The sequence below is a fragment of the Micropterus salmoides genome, unplaced genomic scaffold (genome assembly GCF_014851395.1).
Source record: "Micropterus salmoides isolate LMB-PRFRI ecotype aquatic unplaced genomic scaffold, ASM1485139v1 Ms_hic_scaffold_3, whole genome shotgun sequence".
In the NCBI taxonomy this organism is placed as follows: domain Eukaryota; kingdom Metazoa; phylum Chordata; class Actinopteri; order Centrarchiformes; family Centrarchidae; genus Micropterus; species Micropterus salmoides.
Genome location: NW_024042261.1, coordinates 23,343,465 through 23,364,592, shown reverse-complemented (window position 1 = coordinate 23,364,592; position 21,128 = coordinate 23,343,465). Strand labels below are relative to the sequence as shown.

Genomic DNA, 21,128 nt, shown 5'->3' with positions numbered 1-21,128 from the left:
AAAAACATTGCTCAGTCACCACAAAACAGTTTTTTGAAACACTGCTTTGTTTCACTCCTTTTGACTCCTGATTTCAATGCAAACAATCCTTATTTACAAAGATTTTACTTATTTACAGTATGTACAGACCTATATTCAATTGATACCTATTTTCACACACAATACTAGGCTCACTCTTGTGACCTCGGACCTCGGAAGGTACCGAACCTTCATACAGGTTTTTCACACTTAATACTAGGCGATACAAAAGGAACAAGACTGCGCTTCTCCCTTCTGTACCCCCGAAAAAACCCTGAATTTTCGAAACTCTAGGTAGCGCAAAAATAGGTAGATGGCGCTACTGTTTTCTATACTCCCGAAAAGACTACGAAAAATTCAGAGAATTCTCGACCTACATACAGGTTTTATTTTTTACCTCTAGGATCACAAAGGCAGAAAATGAGAGGTCTTTGTATGGGACTAAGAAGCCGTCGTCACCGCGCTTCCCGTTTACCAACCCCTACTCCCTCACAGGGCTTCACCCTGGCTTTTTCAAAAAGACTTATTCCCGCCTTCGTGCCTCACAGAGACTGTCTCTGTCGCCGGCCCCACGGTCTTTCTATTTAAAATTTTTCTAATGTGCACTATTTACCATGGACCTTCATACAGGCTTTTAATCTTTAAATAACCAATAACATACCATGGACCTTCATACAGGCTTTTAAGCTTCAGACAAACAATAACATACTATTGTTCTATATTGCCATCTCGAATGATATTTAACAATCGGTATTTTCACTTTAAATCACTTTAAAATATTAACAGACTTACGGAGTAGACGCTGCTTGATTCTCACACCTAAAATCTCCTATATAACCTATACAGAATTTTGATAAAACAGGTCTCTGTTCTTACCTTTCGATATTTGGGCCCGTGTGAGAATCAGGCAGTCGTCCGTTCTCCGTCTGAAGTTTTGTCCTGTCCTGTCCCTTTTCTCAAAATCACGTCGGGGTCACCAATTGTTGCGTTTTTTTCAGATTTTGAGAAAGGAGAGGCTGGATCTGATGAAAATTAACAAGAAAATTTAATAAAAAATAGGTGAATAAAAGATGGCATTACAGAACAAACAACAAAACAAAAACACTGCAGTGGACTGGAAAGTTGTTCCTCTTTTCAGATTTACAGCTTACAGTCCTGATTCTCGCAAAATGAACTGTTAATATCCTCCAGGTATGTCTTTTCCTCCAAATGGCCCAGGACCATAGCCATTGGTCGTTTGGTCACTTCTTCGTCACCCAATTAGGAAGGGTGTACCTTACTGCTCTATGTTACTTTTGGTCGAAAAAGAGCGCCAATTCCCAGACGTGAAACCCCCTTCAATCTACAGGAATAAACAGTCTTTTGCTCTAAACTAATCATGGAGAACAACAGGGCTTGTCTACAAAATGGTTGACACCCTATCTTAAGTGTCAATGAAACAGTCAAAAAACTGTCCTTCTGGCACTAAACAAAGAGGTGTCCGTCTTCTTTACATTACAAAGAGGATGCAAACAATGGTTTAATCAACATTCTAATGCAATCGTTTGGCCTAAAATCCTGCAGGTTTACATTTGAAGGAAAGCACTGAAACACTGGAGTACATTAAGTTTGTTGTAACTTTTTAAAACTCAACACTAGCTAACTTCAACTCAACAATCAATCTTGATTTCAGTTAAATGCTAAAGTTGCTGTTACTCTTACTTTGTCTGGGGTCTGGTGGCATAAACCTAGGTGCTTTCTGATCAGGTGTTGTGCTGTTGCGGTAACATTAGGCGACATAAGTTTCGTTTTACAGTGGACGGACTGTAACATTACGGAGTTGTTGTTTTCTTTTAGCTTGAAATAATCCCATACTTTGGAGACTTTCTTCTTCATGTCTTGCTATTTTCTCTCTCTTCCTCCACTTTGCAAACAGCGTCATCATAATCACGTCATGTTCACACAGCGTAAGCGCGATGTGCGACAGTAATAAATGTCCGTGTGAAACAGTGTGCTATACAGTTATGTATTATGTTTTAGTAATCAAATTAATCGATTTAATCGATGAATCGTTTCAGCCCTACATGTGACTGGTGGGGTTCATCTTTTGAGATAACCTCAAAAGAAAGACTGGAGCCATTAGTAGATTTATTGAGCAAAAACAGAGAAATAGGAAAGCATTTAATCAATGACTGCACTGTGCTGCCTGTATCTGTCATCCCCTGAGACACAACACTATGGCATCTCCAGCAGTTAGTCGCGCCATAGAGAAGCCCCTGTCTGTGCAGTAAGCCCTCACAGAAACAACTCCAAACATTATGTCCTCCTTCAATCCAAACATACTGCAAGGAAGCAGCTTTTATTCCTCACAGCTGACGTGTTCAGGGAGTTCCAAAGTTATGTTAATTATCCTGACACACAATGTATAAACGGCAGCTGGACATGAAATCTACATGACAGCGTTATTTTGAAAGCAATTATACATCTCTCATCTACGAGTTGCTTTCCCCTGCTCATCACTGTCTAAGTGTCTGGCTGTGATCTCTTGACCTTTGAGTTCTGTTCTGCAATGCTTTATAGCTTGCTATTTTGAGATTTTAAAAGGCCTGTCAATTTGGAAATATGTGAGATGTAATAATACTATTACTTAATATTTCGACAACAAGCTCTGTTGTGTCACTGGAATGTTTTTATCCTCATTTGCTTTCTGCACATACAGATAAAGAGCCTCATTGTCTGTGGTTGTTGTTGATTGGGATCTAGCTGTGAGAACAGTCGCCCTGGAGGGATGAGGTCAACTCTCCCATTTCAGGATACTCATGAAGTCCAGTTGTACCCACTGTTAATTTCCTGCTGTTTTCATGAGTGCATTTTTTCACACCACAGGTAATTGCTACAATGTATGTCATCAATGACTGCATCGTTAAGAAATATCTAATTCAAATGACCTTTTCAGTTATTGAATCATAAAAATAACCCAGGCAGTTACACTGTCAAGTCAGTTTCTTATTGTGTAGCATTTAACACAGAAGAGTTTAACTCGCATGCATGTGCCTCCTTTCACATGTGGGTAACATTTGATTCATTCTTGGAAAACCATAGTTTTTCAACCTTTAATGTACATGTAGGTAACAACAAGACAACCTCCGAAAAAGGAATGGTTCCCCTTCGAGGGAACTCGAACTGCGTCGGTGACGACACTATGGGAACACCTCTGGGCGTGGCAGGGCTGAAATCATGAATGAACTACTCCAATCCTATTGGCGTTGCTAGAACGGTAGCGCGTGACGGCGTAACTGGAGGCGTATATAAGCACGCCGGCACACCGGACACATTAGCTTTTTTCTATTCAGCAGGCACTCTGGCATGTTCGAGACTACTCAGAAGAAAGCAACCATGAGAAGATCTAGATACCTGGAAGGAGAAGCAGAGGAGAAGGCTGGTCAGCAGTTCAGGCAGTGTGTTTTTCCATGCCCTCGCTACATCACGGCTGGGGACACTCATGCCCTGTGTGTTTCCTGTCTGGGGATGCCGCATGCCCAGGCAGCTCTCGAGGGGGCTGCTTGCGGCCATTGCGAAGCCTTTTCTTTTCTTTCTCTCTTTTCTGAAGACGACCGGATGCGTTCTCCCCGTGGCTCGGGCCCGGCGGTCGCTGTCATAATGTATTATATTGATAGCCTACAAGTGGGTTTATAAATATAACTACGGGTTAAGTGTCTTGCTCAGGGACACAGTGGTAGATGGGTCACAGTGGGGAATTGAATCCGGGTCTCTCACACCAAAGGCATGTGTATTATCACCACCCCAAACTGTATCATCAGCTTATAAAATACAATACATAGTTTTAAATGGTAAAATGCATTGTTTAGATTAGCTCCACCACAATACAACATTAAAATGCTGTTTACATGTTAATACATCAGTTATGATAATCCAATATTATGACATACTATAATAAAAGTGTTTATTATTATTACATTCTGCTTTCCAATGAGTACTGAAACATTTTTTATAATATAATTGTATTATTTTGCTGTTAATACTTTCAGTTGGGGTACATTTTGAATGCAGGAGTATTTTGTTGTTTTCCTACTTTTACTTAAGTAAAGGATGTGAATACTTCTTCCACCAAGGAATACTACCATTATAATTGTAAATGAGACTCTCTCTGACAATTTTGAGTGATGAAAGAGGATCAAAATCAAAAATACTGGAGGGAAAACTTGTAAAGGAGACAATGACACAACAGTATTATAGTAGATAATAATTCTAGTGACCAACAGCACCTCCCTCTGCACTCTGACTAAACTTTCTTAGTACCAGAATTTACAGCAAAACAGCTCAGACAACACCACAACAGCAGTTTGATGTGCCCATCTGCTGTTTACATCTTTTTGGAGCCTTCACTAATGCTGAAGGGGCATTCAGTGGATAGTCCCGCCAGTGAAAGGCTTTATAGAACATCGTGCTCAGCCCTACTGGTCTGTGGACACAAAACACACTGTCTCTCTTCACCCATCAATCCATACTTACAATTATAATGTATTGTTTATTTTAAATGTTTTAACTTGAATCTGCAAAGTAACTAGTAAGTAATGTTGTCTAATAAATCGTCGTAAAATAAAAAGTATAATATTGGTTTCCAAACTGTAGCAAAATATAAATTAGCATAAAATGGAAATAATCAAGTAAAGTACAAATACCTAAAAATTGTACTCAAGAACAGTACTGGTGTACATGTGCTTAGTTATATCCCACCACCACCTTTTTCATATCTGCTGCTTATGTAGTATGGCACAAAGATAGGTTTACTCCAGCTTCCATCTAGTGCATTTAAAGAGACACATTTTAATCGATCCTTGCCCTCTTAGTGGCCATTTGTTGTATTTTCTCATTTGTTTATTTCTGTCATAAAACTAAACAGTAAAACGACTCCTTTAATTTCCTTTCAACTGGCAAGACACAACATTTTATTGTTCATGTAATGAAATGCAGCGCCCTGCTTGTTTCTTACCATTGAATTGTGCATGTACTGTATATGTCTTTGTGCAGCTGTAATGTGCTAGTGAAAATAACTCTCATATGCATGTGAATGACTGGTCTGTTGACAGGAGGCAGAGGAGACGCTCTTTGTCCGTCGCCAGAGGCTCCAGTCAGTTGGAGGATTCTCTCTGCTGCTGCTCCACTGTCTGTCCCATATCACAGTCAAAGACATAATCTCTGACTCCAGTCCTGCCTTCCAGAGGCTTTTCTTCAAGGTATAGACAAACACTCACAAGTGTGCATGAATCATAAACAGTTCGGAAAACTGTTACTGGAAACTGTAAGTACATTTTGATTTCAAATTTAGCTTCAAATAAAGTTATGAAATTCATTTGTTTTGTTTTGTTTAATTATCACAGATACTGCAGGCATGTCTAGGGGAGCTGTTTCAGGCCAGACTGGACGTGCCCCCCTCTGCACAGGAAGCCAATTTGTGTGTATGGTTTCAAGACAGTGAGGCCCCTTCAGGGGACTTGAGGGGGACACTGTCAGACTCTTATGCTGCCTCTCTGCTTCACAGGCTTCACAAACCAAGCAGAGCATTGCTGTCTGAAGATGTAAGAATATTTCCTCTTTGATCATTACATAAAGCATTGTTTACATGTTGGTTATTTTACCTTCTTTTTTCAGATAGTTCAGATATAAGCACGGTTGTTCAAAATATAATTTGTCAGAATTGTTGTTGAATTGTGAAGAGTTGCAGTATAATAATTGTGAGTAACCATGGCCACCTTGCATGGATCTTGTTGTGTGTCTGTTTTCTATTATGGAGCAGGAAGTTGACGAACTTCAAAGGAAACACAGAGAAACCTCTCTGTTCTCACATCTTGAAGGAATTTTGAGAAAGGAGAGCTCTGAAGCCACAGAGAAAGGCAAAGACCAGATTGGGTAAACATATGTGGAGTCATTTTCCCCTCGATTTTAGTGCAAGTGATTTTGCATACCAATTTTTTTTTTGGTCATCTTTTCCTTATCACTGAACATTATTCATGAAATGATTAAACTCTTAAAATCACTGATCACAAAGAAAATTCTTTTTGGAGTGTTTATTTTTTGAAGCATTCCATTGTAAACCAGAAGCAGCTTTTTCCTTATACAAATCACATTTTGGCTTTTACCATCACAAGCAGTGCATTATAACAGAATTCCTGGGATGTGTTAATAGGCACTTATTTGAAAGAGGAACACAGACAAAGACTTGTGCGCACACACATACAGATATCTGTTTCTATTTAGTGGTCCTGCGTGTGGAGGAGGGGAACATTTTTATCGTAACAAAAGCTTAGCTGACATTCTAACAACTCTGCCTGCAAAAACAGGTAACTTTAATGATGTTATTAATACTGAAGGTATTTTACAAGGATGACAATGATGATTAAAATCACTCCACAGACAAGTCCAATAACATTTAGAATCTTGGCTGTCCTTGATGCATCCATGGCTGTCGCTGATTCTCCAACAGCATTAGCATTTTGTGCCTTTAAAAAACAAGTAACAGAATTAGTTTAAATTTGCATGCAATTCAGTTTTGTAAAAAATAATTTATTTACACAGTTGCAATACACTAAAACTGTTTTGATTTCTAGGGTATCTCTTGGAATACAGGAATAGAAAGCAGCAGATACAGACTAAAAAAAGTTTGATGTTCAGGAAAGTTACCTACCCTACAGGAGTAGAAGACAGCGGCAATCCCCAGAGGCACACAACAGCATAAAGTATTAAAGATGGACCATCCTAGGTAGGTTGGAGTAACAGCAGGGCTCTGGCCTCCTTCCATAGTGGCTTTCTGTCTCACTTGAAGTGGATGGGAGTTATGTGTAGTTGGAAAATGTCTGGATCAAATGGCCGGTGGGGCTTGCAACCCACACCCATTTATCCTTCATGGGTGTGGTTTAAGGTTAACAGTTATGTCAGCCACCAATGGAGAGAAAAAAGAGATCAACAGAAATGGAGGCTTTTTGGGCATACAGTAGTTGAGACTTCAAAATGGAAAGCTCTCAAATAACACATTTTTGAAGACCCTCATATGCAGTTGACTTAGGAGCTTCCTTTGTATCAGTTTATCTCTGAGTTCATTCTGCTTGTATCATTGTTGTGCAACAGTTTGACTTAAGGGCTTTGTCTTCTGTCCTGAATGTAATATGCACACAGAGAACTTTGACGTTTGGTTCAATTCTGCTTTAAATAAGGCTCTACACTGTGGTTGTTTTTCATTAAAGTAGCTGCACTTCTTGCATCTAATTGCTGCGTTACTGTACCGGTCTCCACTTCAGCACCATTCTGCCCCAACGTTAAGCATCTTCTGCAGATCTTTTTCACAGTGTGCAAGTAGGATTGGCATCTCATCATAAACATGCATTCTGATTAGGTATGGCGATGCAGTTTGAATTGAAAGTTTGAAGTAGGTAATTGGGTCATTCATTCAGCTGCGTTTGTCATCAGTAGTTATGCCACTTGTTTGCTCCTGATAAATACATCAGATACAAGGAGAGAATGATAATCATTTGCAGTGACTATGGCAGTCCTTTTTCCCTAACACATACATTTGCATTCTAATTAAGTTCATTCTTTTCTCAATTGAAGAGCAGATTTTCTCATCGCCATCAAAAGAGATTCTCAGTAGCAATCAAGAATATCATGGTAAATTAGCTGTCTTGTGAAATGAATGTTCACAATACAGCACAATACAGTTTCACAATAGGTAGGGAACAGCATGGTATATGCTGTCACATTTTTAACACTGTCTAGCATTTACTGGGCACCATACATCTCAATAACACCATACCAAATGAAGGAAGCACATATTTTGTATTCATTACATCTTGATATGAACTTGTAGACTGTTGAATACAGGGTGTGCACTTGTGACAGTTTGCGCCATCACTAGGTAATTTGTCACACTGGAATGTCAAAAAAAGAACACAATTACTACAACTGTAAAAAAATGTCAGTAAAAAAGCCAATGTGAACAGTGAGGTGGGAATGACAGCATAATTATACCATTTTCTTTGGAATAATTGAGTCCATCAATAGACAGATGACACTAGTGGTTCTCCAAAAGGAGGAAACAAGGCTTCTCCTTCAAAGCACTTTGCATGTTCACTGAAATGCTTCAGGAAGTCAACAAAGAACATCTTTCATCCATCCAGAGTGATTTGCTTGGCTGTCTAACTTTCGGTTTCTTCTCTGGTAGTCTTTTGACAGTACAGAGTCAGAATATGGAAGTTTATGTCAAAATCCTTCGCTGAACTTCTGATCGACTTGTTCTGCAACAGCTGTCTGACTGCCTTTAACACCATGTGAGGTGGTGAGCTGCCATGCTCTTGTTTTCTTTGATAATTTTTAACCCTTCAAAAACACATTTTCTCATTGCAATTACAAATAAATTGCAGGCTAATTATCCTGTCTACTACCTTTGTTGCCACAATGCAATTCATAACACCACACTTAATTAATGACTGTATGAAGTAGTGTGTGTGTGTGTGTGTGTGTGTGTGTGTCTACTAACACACTACATGCCTACTGTAGTACACAGCATATCCCCACATGGACACACACACTACATCATGAAGTGTCATGAATTCAGTCTTGTGTAGTCGAGGGATATGCCTGCTGCTGTAAACTACACTAGTTATAATATTTACGGTATAATTACTAATTACACAATGTCACAATGTTTTTTATTTTGAGCATGTTCTATGTGTCTGTTTGTACTGACAAGCTTCTATAGATTATTTCATTGATTCATTGATGCTTCGTTTAAGAAGTACTTTTGCTTGGCGTCGCCGCCCCCTACCCCCACCCTGGTAACGGGATCAGCTGTGTACGTTTATAGATGATTGATATTTATTAGTCCTTTCGGAAATTCATACTGTGTCATACAGCAAACAGACAGCTGCTTTACCAACACAAACATCACCTTGTGATTTACAAGTTATATTAAGGTGCAGCTCCCCGACACCCAGTTAACTCATGAGTGTAACGTTACAACCCAAACTCACAGCTCAGGCGGAGAATAACAAATGCACGTGTATACATTTTCAGCTGAGAACTTTGGCTAGCTAACTTCAACTCAACAATCAATCTTGATTTCAGTTAAATGCTAAAGTTGCTGTTACTCTTACTTTGTCTGGGGTCTGGTGGCATAAACCTAGGTGCTTTCTGATCAGGTGTTGTGCTGTTGCGGTAACATTAGGCGACATAAGTTTCGTTTTACAGTGGACGGACTGTAACATTACGGAGTTGTTGTTTTCTTTTAGCTTGAAATAATCCCATACTTTGGACACTTTCTTCTTCATCTCTTGCTATTTTCTCTCTCTTCCTCCACTTTGCAAACAGCGGCATCATAATCACGTCATGTTCACACAGCGTAAGCGCGATGTGCGACAGTAATAAATGTCCGTGTGAAACAGTGTGCTATACAGTTATGTGGATTAAAGCCTAATAATTTGCGTCGATGCATTTTAGTAATCAAATTAATCGATTTAATCGATGAATCGTTTCAGCCCTACATGTGACTGGTGGGGTTCATCTTTTGAGATAACCTCAAAAGAAAGACTGGAGCCATTAGTAGATTTATTGAGCAAAAACAGAGAAATAGGAAAGCATTTAATCAATGACTGCACTGTGCTGCCTGTATCTGTCATCCCCTGAGACACAACACTATGGCATCTCCAGCAGTTAGTCGCGCCATAGAGAAGCCCCTGTCTGTGCAGTAAGCCCTCACAGAAACAACTCCAAACATTATGTCCTCCTTCAATCCAAACATACTGCAAGGAAGCAGCTTTTATTCCTCACAGCTGACGTGTTCAGGGAGTTCCAAAGTTATGTTAATTATCCTGACACACAATGTATAAACAGCAGCTGGACATGAAATCTACATGACAGCGTTATTTTGAAAGCAATTATACATCTCTCATCTACGAGTTGCTTTCCCCTGCTCATCACTGTCTAAGTGTCTGGCTGTGATCTCTTGACCTTTGAGTTCTGTTCTGCAATGCTTTATAGCTTGCTATTTTGAGATTTTAAAAGGCCTGTCAATTTGGAAATATGTGAGATGTAATAATACTATTACTTAATATTTCGACAACAAGCTCTGTTGTGTCACTGGAATGTTTTTATCCTCATTTGCTTTCTGCACATACAGATAAAGAGCCTCATTGTCTGTGGTTGTTGTTGATTGGGATCTAGCTGTGAGAACAGTCGCCCTGGAGGGATGAGGTCAACTCTCCCATTTCAGGATACTCATGAAGTCCAGTTGTACCCACTGTTAATTTCCTGCTGTTTTCATGAGTGCATGCATTTTTTCACACCACAGGTAATTGCTACAATGTATGTCATCAATGACTGCATCGTTAAGAAATATCTAATTCAAATTACCTTTTCAGTTATTGAATCATAAAAATAACCCAGGCAGTTACACTGTCAAGTCAGTTTCTTATTGTGTAGCATTTAACAGAGAAGAGTTTAACTCGCATGCATGTGCCTCCTTTCACATGTGGGTAACATTTGATTCATTCTTGGAAAACCATAGTTTTTCAACCTTTAATGTACATGTAGGTAACAACAAGACAACCTCCGAAAAAGGAATGGTTCCCCTTCGAGGGAACTCGAACTGCGTCGGTGACGACACTATGGGAACACCTCTGGGTGTGGCAGGGCTGAAATCATGAATGAACTACTCCAATCCTATTGGCGTTGCTAGAACGGTAGCGTGTGACGGCGTAACTGGAGGCGTATATAAGCACGCCGGCACACCGGACACATTAGCTTTTTTCTATTCAGCAGGCACTCTGGCATGTTCGAGACTACTCAGAAGAAAGCAACCATGAGAAGATCTAGATACCTGGAAGGAGAAGCAGAGGAGAAGGCTGGTCAGCAGTTCAGGCAGTGTGTTTTTCCATGCCCTCGCTACATCACGGCTGGGGACACTCATGCCCTGTGTGTTTCCTGTCTGGGGATGCCGCGTGCCCAGGCTCTCGAGGGGGCTGCTTGCGGCCATTGCGAGGCCTTTTGTTTTCTTTCTCTCTTTTCTGAAGACGACCGGATGCGTTCTCCCTGTGGCTCGGGCCCGGTGGTCGCTGAGGCTGCGCGGCGGCTTCGGTCATGGGGCTCCCAGCGCGACATTTCCGAGGGCATCGGGACTGATGAGGCTTTTTCCCGTTCCTCGTCTGCTGGCTCCAACTCCTCTGTTCCCCGTTCGGGGGTGATATAGTATGAACAGTACTGAAATAGAGAATGGTGAATAAATAAATAATAAGTGGAAACCAGTAAACAGGTAGCTGATTAGAGACAGAGTTACTGGGTTATTGCACAGGAATTGTTCCTGACACTGTGAGTCAGAAATCAGCTGTTCATCAGAGTGATGGCTTGTGGGAAGAAACTGCTTCTATGTCTGTTGGTTTTGGCGTACAGTGCTCTGTAGATCTAACCAGAGGGGAGGAGCTGGAACAGGTTATGTCCGTGGTGAGATGGATCTGCAGTGATGTTTCCTGCCCATTTCCTGACTCTGGAAATGTATAAGTCCTGAATGGAGGGCAGGTTGGCACAGATGATTTTTTCTGCAGTCCTGACTATCCGTTGTAGTCTGTCCCTGTCCTTTTCGGTGGCAGATCTAAACCAGACAGTGATGGAGGTGCAGAGGTGTAGAGGGAGAAGAGCAGTGGGGAGAGCACACACCCCTGGGCCAGTGCTGATAGTCCGGGGGGTGGATGTGATGTTTCCCAGCCTCACCTGTCAGTCAGGAAGTCTGTGATCCACTGACAGGTGTAGGCTGGCACAGTGAGCTGGGTGAGTTTGGTGCTGAGGATGTCCGGGATGATGGTGTTGAACGCCGAGCTGAAGTCCATGAACAGGATCCTTGCATATGTCCCTGGAGAGTCGAGGTGTTGCAGGATGTAATGCAGACCCAAGCTGACAGCATCATCCACTGACCTGTTAGCCCTGTAGGCAAACTGCAGGGGGTCCAGCAGGGGGCCTGTAATGTCCTTCAGGTGGGCCAACACCAGTCTTTAAAAGGACTTCATGACTACAGATGTCAGGGCGACGGGCCTGTAGTCATTTGGTCCAGAGATGGAGGGTTTTTTTGGGACTAGGATGACTGTGGAGTGTTTGAAGCAGGAGGGAACTTCACACAGCTCCAGTGATTTGTTGAAGATCTGAGTGAAGATGGGGGCCAGCTGGTCCGCAAAAATTTTCAGGCACGATGGTGAGACACCGTCGGGGCCAGGAGCCTTCCTGATCTTCTGCCTCTGGAAGAGGTGGCTCACGTCCTCTTCACAGATCTTGAGTGCAGGTGAGAGGTCTGAGGGGGAAGGTGACTGTTTGAAGATGGTGTTGGAGTGGGGGAGAGGTGTGACTCTGGGCTTTTCAAACCTACAGTAGAAACCATTCAGCTCGTCTGCCAGTCGTTGAGTACCAGCAGTGTTGGGGGGTGGTCTCTTGTAGTTTGTGAGTGTCTGTAGGCTTCTCCACACTGAGGCAGGGTTGTTGGCTGCAAAGCTGTTATTTAGCTTTTCAGCGTAACACCTCTTTGCAGCTTTGACCTCTTTAGTCAGCGTGTTCCTGGCCTGGTTGTACAAGACTCTGTCCCCACTTCTGAAGGCCTCCTCCTTGGTCTGACGAAGCTGAGTTTCGCTGTGAACCGGGTTTTTGGTTGTTGTATGTGCGGAAGGTTTTAGTCGGCACACATATGTCCTCACAAAAACTGATGTAAGATGTCACAGTGTCAGTTAGTTCGTCCAGGTCAGTGGTTGCAGCCTCAAAAACACTCCAGTCAGTGCAGTCAAAGCAGGCCTGTAACTCCAGCTTTGACTCGTTGGTCCATCTTTTACAACAGGTTTAGCAGATTTCAGTTTTTGCCTGTGTGTCGGGAGAAGATGATGATCAGTGATCAGAGAGTCCCAAGGCTGCACGGGGAACAGAGCGATAGGCATCCTTTAATGTTGTGTAGCAGTGGTCCAGTGTGTTAGTGTCCCTGGTGGGACACTTAATATGCTGTCTGTACTTTGGAAGTTCATGACTGAGGTTTGCTTTGTTAAAGTCCCCAAGAACAATGAGCAGGGAGTCTGGGTGTTTTTTCTCCACGTTAGTTATCTGGTTGGCCAGGTGTAGTAACGCCTCACTAACACAGGCCTGAAGTGGAATGTAAACAGCAACCAGAACAAATGAGGAAAACTCCCGCGGTGAATAAAACGGTTTACAGTTATAAATAATGTCTCTAGGTGAGGCCTGCATGATTTCTGTGACATCTGTGCACCAACCTTCAGTTATATAGAAACAGAGTCCACCTCCCCGTGTATTTCCCGTGAGCTACCTTTCGCGATCTGCGCGGATGAGATTAAATCCCGGTAGATGAAGTGCGCTGTCCAGGATGCGCTCGGTGAGCCAGGATTCGGTGAAACAGAGGGCGGCAGATCTGCAGAAGTCCGAGCTAGTTCTATTGAGGAGCAGTAGTTCGTCCATTTTGTTGGCCATAGAGCGGACATTCGCCAGGTGGATTGAAGGGAGCGCAGTACGAAATCCCCGCTGTCTCAGCTTAACCAGCGCGCCAGCACGTTTTTCCCTGCGCCGTTTCCGAAGGATCCCAAACAGAGCTGCCGCTCCTCCGACTAGTAACTCCGGGAAAGTTCCAGGGTCAATAAAGAGCGGTGGAATAGTATGAGCAGTTGAAAGTCCAATGTTTAAGAGCTCTTCTCTGGTAAAAGTTACCAGAGAGGGACGGCAGTGTGGTGCACTGCATACAAGTGCTGAAGAGATCAAAGAGTAATAAATAGTTTTAATATTTACTTATAATAGAATACATTTGACATTTCTGTTGTTTTGGATTCAGGGAAAAATATGCAAATCAACAAATGTGTAATACTTATGTGACACAACACACTTATGTCAAAGTAAAATAAAAAGTGGAAGTGATACATTTTGTTGATAACACACGTCGTTTAGGGAACAGGTGGGTAACAGCTGTCTGCATGTATGATGATGAGAATTGGATACAGCTATTGATGATATTTCTTACGACAAGCTTTTTAAAAAATAACAGTGGCATTTATTAGTCTTTGTTCTGGATGTGCAGCAGGGGAAGTTAATAAACCACTGACTTCAGCTATTATGTCATTATGTATAGTACTGTGGAGTAATTTCAACTGTGTGCAGTTGCAAGTTTAGTTCAGGAAATTACGAGCGTCCTTAAGGCGTCATGTCGCTATGGTAACTTAACGCTGAGACGGAAAAGTAAATTCAGCGTTAGCTAAAATAAAATAACTTGACTACTTAGCTAATAAATAATTAACACAGGCTTAAAAGGACAGAAGCACAATGGACAAACTTGAAGACATCGAAGACATCATTGAAGAATGTTGACAAGCGTACAGCTGTGGAGCTTATTAACCCTAGGTAATTGCTAGCTGATAATTAAAATGGCTATGTTTGTGCCAAGTGGAGCAAAATTAACATCATTAGTTAGCTAGGTTAAGATACTAATGAGGGACTTTACATTAACTTATGTGTAAACCTACCAGATAAGTTAACTCTAAATGGCTTATATTATGAACATTATTAACTTGATAATCAGGTCGAATAGGTTGGTACTGTTTCACCAAAACGTTACACCGTTAGCTACCAAAAAATATTTCTTTGGTGCAACTAGTGACTTATAATTCCATTTTGCATCATCTTTTTCTTATCACTGAACATTATTTCTGACATGAAGTATTCCACTGTATGTTTTTGGCTTTTACCACCACAAGCAGTGCAATGTAACATTCATAGGATGTGTTTATAGGCGCTTGTTTAAAAGAGGAACACAGACAAAGACTTGTGCGCACACACATACAGACCTCTGTTTCTATTTAGTGGTCCTGTATGTGGAGGAGCGGTACATTTAAACCACTTGTGTCTCATTGTCTCCCCCTGCCCCAGTATATATAAACCCTTGTTCCCTTTGTGCCTGTGCCAGTTCATTTTGATCCCTTGTGTCACACCAGTGAGGGAATGCATTAACCCACATGAACCCAGTACAACATGTCACTGCAACATGGAACATCAATAACATGTTAAAACAATTACTTGTAAATGACAAAGTCCTGGAAACGAACTGGTTGGTCCACAACTCTGCCAGCACGAGACACAGTCCTTCGTGGCTCACTGGAGACTATAACATAAACAGTCCCTGAACCACCCGTGGCCAGAAGCTCCTCTGCACCACAGTCCACATCCAGCAACCCCTCGTCCAGCAGCGAGGGAGCATGAAGAGGAGGAGTCAGGGGACAACACAAAAAAAGCTTCCTCAGCAGTGTGTGTGGGGTTTCAGTCTATCATAATGGACCACCTGCTCCTGTCCAGCAGAGGTCAGATGATCACCAATACGATAGGTGAGTCCTGGCACCCCCTGAGAGTCCAACACTGACAGAAACCTGTAAGGGTCCGTCCAGTGGAGAGCAAGTTTCATGCGCTCCTCAGCAGGATTATGCAGCCACGGCTGGTGGTGGGCAGCCGCATCATGCTATAGTTTTTGTCCCTCATGGGCGCTGGCACCCCACTGCCATGCGCCACTGAAAGCAGTCTCCAGCCTCCCCATCAGAGAGGTCACAAAGTCAGCATGAGAAAAATGCCAGTCTGAACGCCCCATCAGAGAGGTCACAAAGTCAGCATGAGAAAAATGCAAGTCTGAACGCCCCATCCGAGAGGTCACAAAGTCAGCATGAGAAAAATGCAAGTCTGAACGCCCCATCCGAGAGAGCACCAAAACATCCACCGAGACCCGTGCTCCCCTGGAGCACAGGGGCGAGCAGAAGGCACGCTACCTGAAAATGTCTTTGTCCAAATGCCTCCTGCCAACACTCCTTCACTGCAGAATAGTCGGCTTGCACAGCCGCTGGCAGGCTTGGTCAGTCGTGTCGGCAAAATCCCCGCCAGTTCATAATCACAGTCGCCTCCGACGCCGTTGACCAGCGCCTTTCACAGCAGCCCAGCAGGGAAAACTGTGTTTCTCCGCTCCCGCGAAGGGTATCAGCAGTTCAATCCTCACGTTGCTTGCAAATGGCCTTTCCCCACGTCGCTCCCCGCAGTCCAGGGGGGTTCTTGTCCTACGTCCACATCTTGCCATGTGTTATTGTCTTCATGCATTTAATTCTTGTCTACCCTTATGGACTACAACCACACAGAGAAACCGCGGCATGAAATCTCTGACTCGTGCTAGCTGAACACTGTACAAAGTGAAGCTACGCGTGTGTTAGCAGTGGCTAACGTGAGCTAACTAGCTGAAACTTTTACAAACTACCTTAACAGTCTCACAAAATACACTTTTTCTTCGGCAGACGTCATAGCAAAACAACCACTGCTGCCACCAATGTAACCAAGCGGTTATTAGTTTGCCTATACTTTTTATGTGGTTACCAAAATAACACGGAGGCTCCGTTGTCTGAACCAAGACAGGACATCTTTATTTTCTCTTTGTCTCTCGCACATTGTTGCCCCGGAACAGCACCCCAACTTCCGTTTCTTTTTCCACTTCAAAATAAAAGCCTCTACTCAACAAAGTAGCTTACATGAGTATCTCGGAATACAGGAGTAGAAAGCAGAAGATACAGATGTAAAAAGGTTCAGGAAAAGTTACCTACCCTACAGGAGTAGACGATAGCGGCAATCCCCAGAGGCAGACAACAACATAAAGTATTAAAGATGGACCATCCTGGGTAGGTTGGAGTAACAGCAGGGCTCTGGCCTCCTTCCATAGTGGCTTTCTGTCTCACTTGAAGTGGATGGGAGTGTATGTGTAGTTGGAAAATATTTGGATCAAATGGCTGGTGGAGCTTGCAGCCCACACCCTTTTATCTTTCATGGGTGTGGTTTAAGGGGAACAGCTATAAAAAAATAAATTAACATAAATTGCGACTTGAGCTTTACTCTGGAGTAACTATAGCCTACATAGTTGAGACTTCAAGATGGAAAGCTCTCAAATAAAACATTTTTTCAATATGCAGTTATCTTTTGTGCCTGCTTTTAAATTCAGTTTATCACACGCTAACTGAGTTTATTCTGCTTGCATCATTGTGATGCAACAGTTTGACTTAAAATACTGTTGCAGTATGTAACATTACATTGCAAACAATGAACTTGACAAATAAAATCTGCAACAAAAAGGTCCTCTTCCCTTTATAGCTAGAGTTTTTTGTAACCAGAAGAACTCACCAGAATTAAAGAACATTTTACTAAAAAGTGTAGCCCTTAAATAATCCTATATTAAACAATTAAACATGAAATGGACTTCAGTGGACTTCAAAATCTCATAACAAAGTATGCAATGTACCTAAATGTAATATATAACATGCACACAGATCTTTGACTTTTGGTTCAATTCTGCTTTACATAAGGCTCTACACTGTGGTTGTTTTTCATCAGACAGTATAGCTTGTAATAATGTTTGTGCCAGACATCAACAGACCATCTTTGTTTGAATATGCATACGCTTGATTTTAGGAGAGAATGATAATCAGTTGCAGTGACTTAGGCAGTCCTTTTTTCCTACTTCTGTGCATCTTCTGTTAACACATACATTTGCATTTTTCCAATTATGCAGCTTTGAGATCTCACTTTTGATCCCTGTCAATTAAAAGTCTTAATAAGCCTCAGTGTTTCTGCTTATTATCTTATTTTTGAATGTAAAATCATTTTACACATCATCTAACCATCTTCATAGCTAGTAATTACACAACAGCACAATGCCTTAATCAGGGCTAATTAAGTTCATTCTTTTCTCAACTGAAGAGCAGATTTTCTCATTGCCATCAAAATAGATTCCCAATAGCAATCAAGACTACAACGATAAATTAGCTGTCTTGCAAAATTAATGTTTGAGTGTGTCACAATTGGTACTGGCTGGAGTATACTACAGCAGTCTTCCCAAGTGAGCACAGATGGTGCAGGTACTTTTGGATAATGGCCTCCAGTTATCATGTCTCAGGCCCTGTCTACACGAACACGGGTATTTCTGTAACCGTGACTTTTTTTGCACCGTTCGTACACATGGAAACACAGTATCAGGTCACTGAAACATTTTTGAAAACCCCTGCCAGGGTGAGGATTTTCAGAAACGCCGGTTGCAGTGCTGTCGTGTGGACAGTAAAACCGGGGGTTTTGCCTTGAAAACGTCGGAGTGTGCGCTGTTATCCGCTGTGTTTGATGTTAGATTGTGCGCCACTGCCTGCTTTGTTTACAATTTTATTAGGCTGTGATTGGCCAACGTGGCTTTACGGTTAGGGCCATATTGCTGCCAGGTGGTTTGGCATGCTCTTGACAGCGCTTGATAACGTGTGTTTGCGTTTTCATGTGGATGGAGATTTCTTTTAAACGAAGGAGGAAAAACTCATAAAAATACCCGTGTCCATGTGAACTAGGCCTCAGTTGTAGTGCCAGTAAACCAGATGTGCAAGGTAATGTCCCAACCATAAATGGCAGTGGGCTTTAAGCGTCACATGTTTACATTCTAGGATTTTGACAGTGATGGTCATTTATCTGGTTCAAGGTCCAGTAGTTAAGAAATAACCATTTCAATACATTTTAAAGGAGTATTGCAAATGTTTGGAATATCCATGTATTTGAATTTACTTGAAAATACCAATACATTCATTTTATGTTTTTATCTAGTTTTTATCACCCATCATTTGTTTTTACCTACATTTTCTTTTTATTCCCTTTTCCCCTTGTAAGGCTACTAACTTACTTACTTACTTTATTATTGTTGTCATTTATCAGTTGCATTTTTTGCATATTTTTTCTCTGTAATTCTTTTTCTTTATGTCTTTTAGTCAAATTCTGGATCGAAGTTGTGCTCAAAAATTTAGATGGATTTGAAATGCACTGTAATTGTTATTTTAAAACCACATGATAAAGACACTAAAAGGACACTGAATGTTAACCTATCACGTGCAGGTATAGAAACAGCTAACATAGCCTTGAACTGAATATTGAATATTTACCTTGCAGTGTAGTTTTGAAGTGGGGTTCATCTTTTGAGATAACCTCAAAAGAAAGACTGGAGCCATGAGTAGATTTATTGAGCAAAAGCAGAGAAATAGGAAAGCATTTAATCAATGACTGCACTGTGCTGCCTGTATCTGTCATCCCCTGAGACACAACACTATGGCATCTCCAGCAGTTAATCGGGTCATAGAGAAGCCCCTGTCTGTGCAGTAAGCCCTCACAGAAACAACTCCAAACATTATGTCCTCCTTCAATCCAAACATACTGCAAGGAAGCAGCTTTTATTCCTCACAGCTGACGTGTTCAGGGAGTTCCAAAGTTATGTTAATTATCCTGACACACAATGTATAAACAGCAGCTGGACATGAAATCTACATGACAGCGTTATTTTGAAAGCAATTATACATCTCCCATCTATGAGTTGCTTTTCCCCTGCTCATCACTGTCTAAGTGTCTGTCTGTGATCTCTAAAACTTTGAGTTCTGTTCTGCAATGCTTTACAGCTTGCTATTTTGAGATTTTAAAAGGCCTGTGATATGTGAGATAAGCACTCTTCTTACCACTTATCTCTTACCAGCCATTCACATAAATGATGTAATTAATATTACTCTAACTTAATACACTTTCTGTTATCAATAACTGCATCATTATAATATCTAATTCAAATGACCTTTTCAGTTATCGAATCATAAAAATATGATAGTTACACTGTCAAGTCAGTTTCCCATTGTGTAGCATTTAACACATAGACATATTCACATAGAAAAAACAGATAGACTTTTCATATTAATTCCATTGCACTGAAAGGATCAGTTTGTAGGATATCTGTATTGACAGAAATGCAAAAAGTTTTCAGTCGTGTATGAAGACCTTATACACTGTAAAAAATAAAAAGTTGGGAAAACTTAAAATTTTAAAGGGGCATTATGTAGTTTCCAGCGGCCACTAGCGGTGCGGTTCTAAGATTGCAACCAGGTGTGTGCTCGTACGCGTGCTTGCTTGAACTCATGAGCGAGCATAACCCGAAACACAACCACTTTCATACAGAAATACCACAATAAACGCAGGAACACCAGCATGCTGGCTGTGGCTTTTCTTCAGACATGTTCAGGCTGTTTTACTTCAACGTTCCCGTCTCAGAGCGCCGTGCCTTTCATTCAGCACAGCGAGCCGCATATCGGCACAATACTCCTGAAAAAGGCAGAGTGACAGCGGCTAAGAGGCAGGTTGATGGTTTAGATGAAGAAATTATTAGTTAGTTGGTAAAGGTTGAGGGAAGCAAAACAGTCTAAACATATATCTGGTTCTACAGCTGTTTCTAAGGTTCCTGGGTTTAGAGATAAGTCAGTGCCAGTTGAGGGCAGGTCTTGGTTAATTTTGTTTCTAATAGTTAGAATTTTATCATTAAAGAAGCTCATGAAGTCGTAACTACTGAGAGCTATGGGAATACCTGGCTCAATAGAGCTGTGGCTCTCTGTCAGCCTGGCTACAGTACTGAAAAGAAACCTGGGGTTGTTCCTATTTTCCTCTATTAATGATAAGTAGTACGCTGCTCTGGCATTACGGAGGGCCTTCCTATAAGTTTTAAGACTATCTTGCCAAATTAAACGAGAATTTTCCAGTTTGGTGGAACGCCAAGAGTTGGTTAATTTCCCTAAAACAAATATTTTCTTAATATGTGACAGTTACAACTGTCGTAAAAAGTAAACTGCACTCTGGAGTTACCAATTACAAACTATATTCTTTCTCATTCATTTTGAATTTTAACTATAGGCTTGCATATTGTGACAGCCAAGAATATTAAAATTAATTAAATTTAATCATTTATTCTTGTTTTTACCAATACCAAAGCTCATCTGGAAGCTGACGCTAGCTTAAAAATTGGAACTCCAGTTTTAGCCATTCAAATATAAGCTCAGCTACTCATGTAGCTGTAATATTGTAAACAGACACATACATAGTAAGACTATTTGGAGGAAAAAAAAAAAAAAACTTTTTAAATTGCTAGGCTGACTTAGTTAATGCGTCAAATGTTAATAATTTAGAATTTTAAGTCTGCAAAACTTAAAATCCCTTTTAATAATTTAAAAAATCTAAGTTGGCGTTTT

The 21,128-nt window shown here is 41.3% G+C and overlaps 2 long non-coding RNA genes across 2 annotated transcripts; one reads left to right on the top strand and one right to left on the bottom strand.

Annotated features, from left to right (window-relative positions):
• The first annotated feature begins 4,808 nt into the window (after positions 1 to 4,808).
• Positions 4,809 to 6,066, top strand: LOC119882965. Its single transcript, XR_005440571.1, has 3 exons — positions 4,809 to 5,255; positions 5,400 to 5,597; positions 5,816 to 6,066. It is a non-coding gene; the product is annotated as an uncharacterized LOC119882965 (long non-coding RNA).
• Positions 6,067 to 6,071: 5 nt separating this feature from the next.
• LOC119882964 lies at positions 6,072 to 6,891 on the bottom strand. The gene is made up of 2 exons (XR_005440570.1): positions 6,704 to 6,891; positions 6,072 to 6,518 (listed from the first exon to the last, which is right to left on the bottom strand). It is a non-coding gene; the product is annotated as an uncharacterized LOC119882964 (long non-coding RNA).
• Between the last annotated feature and the right edge of the window lie 14,237 nt (positions 6,892 to 21,128).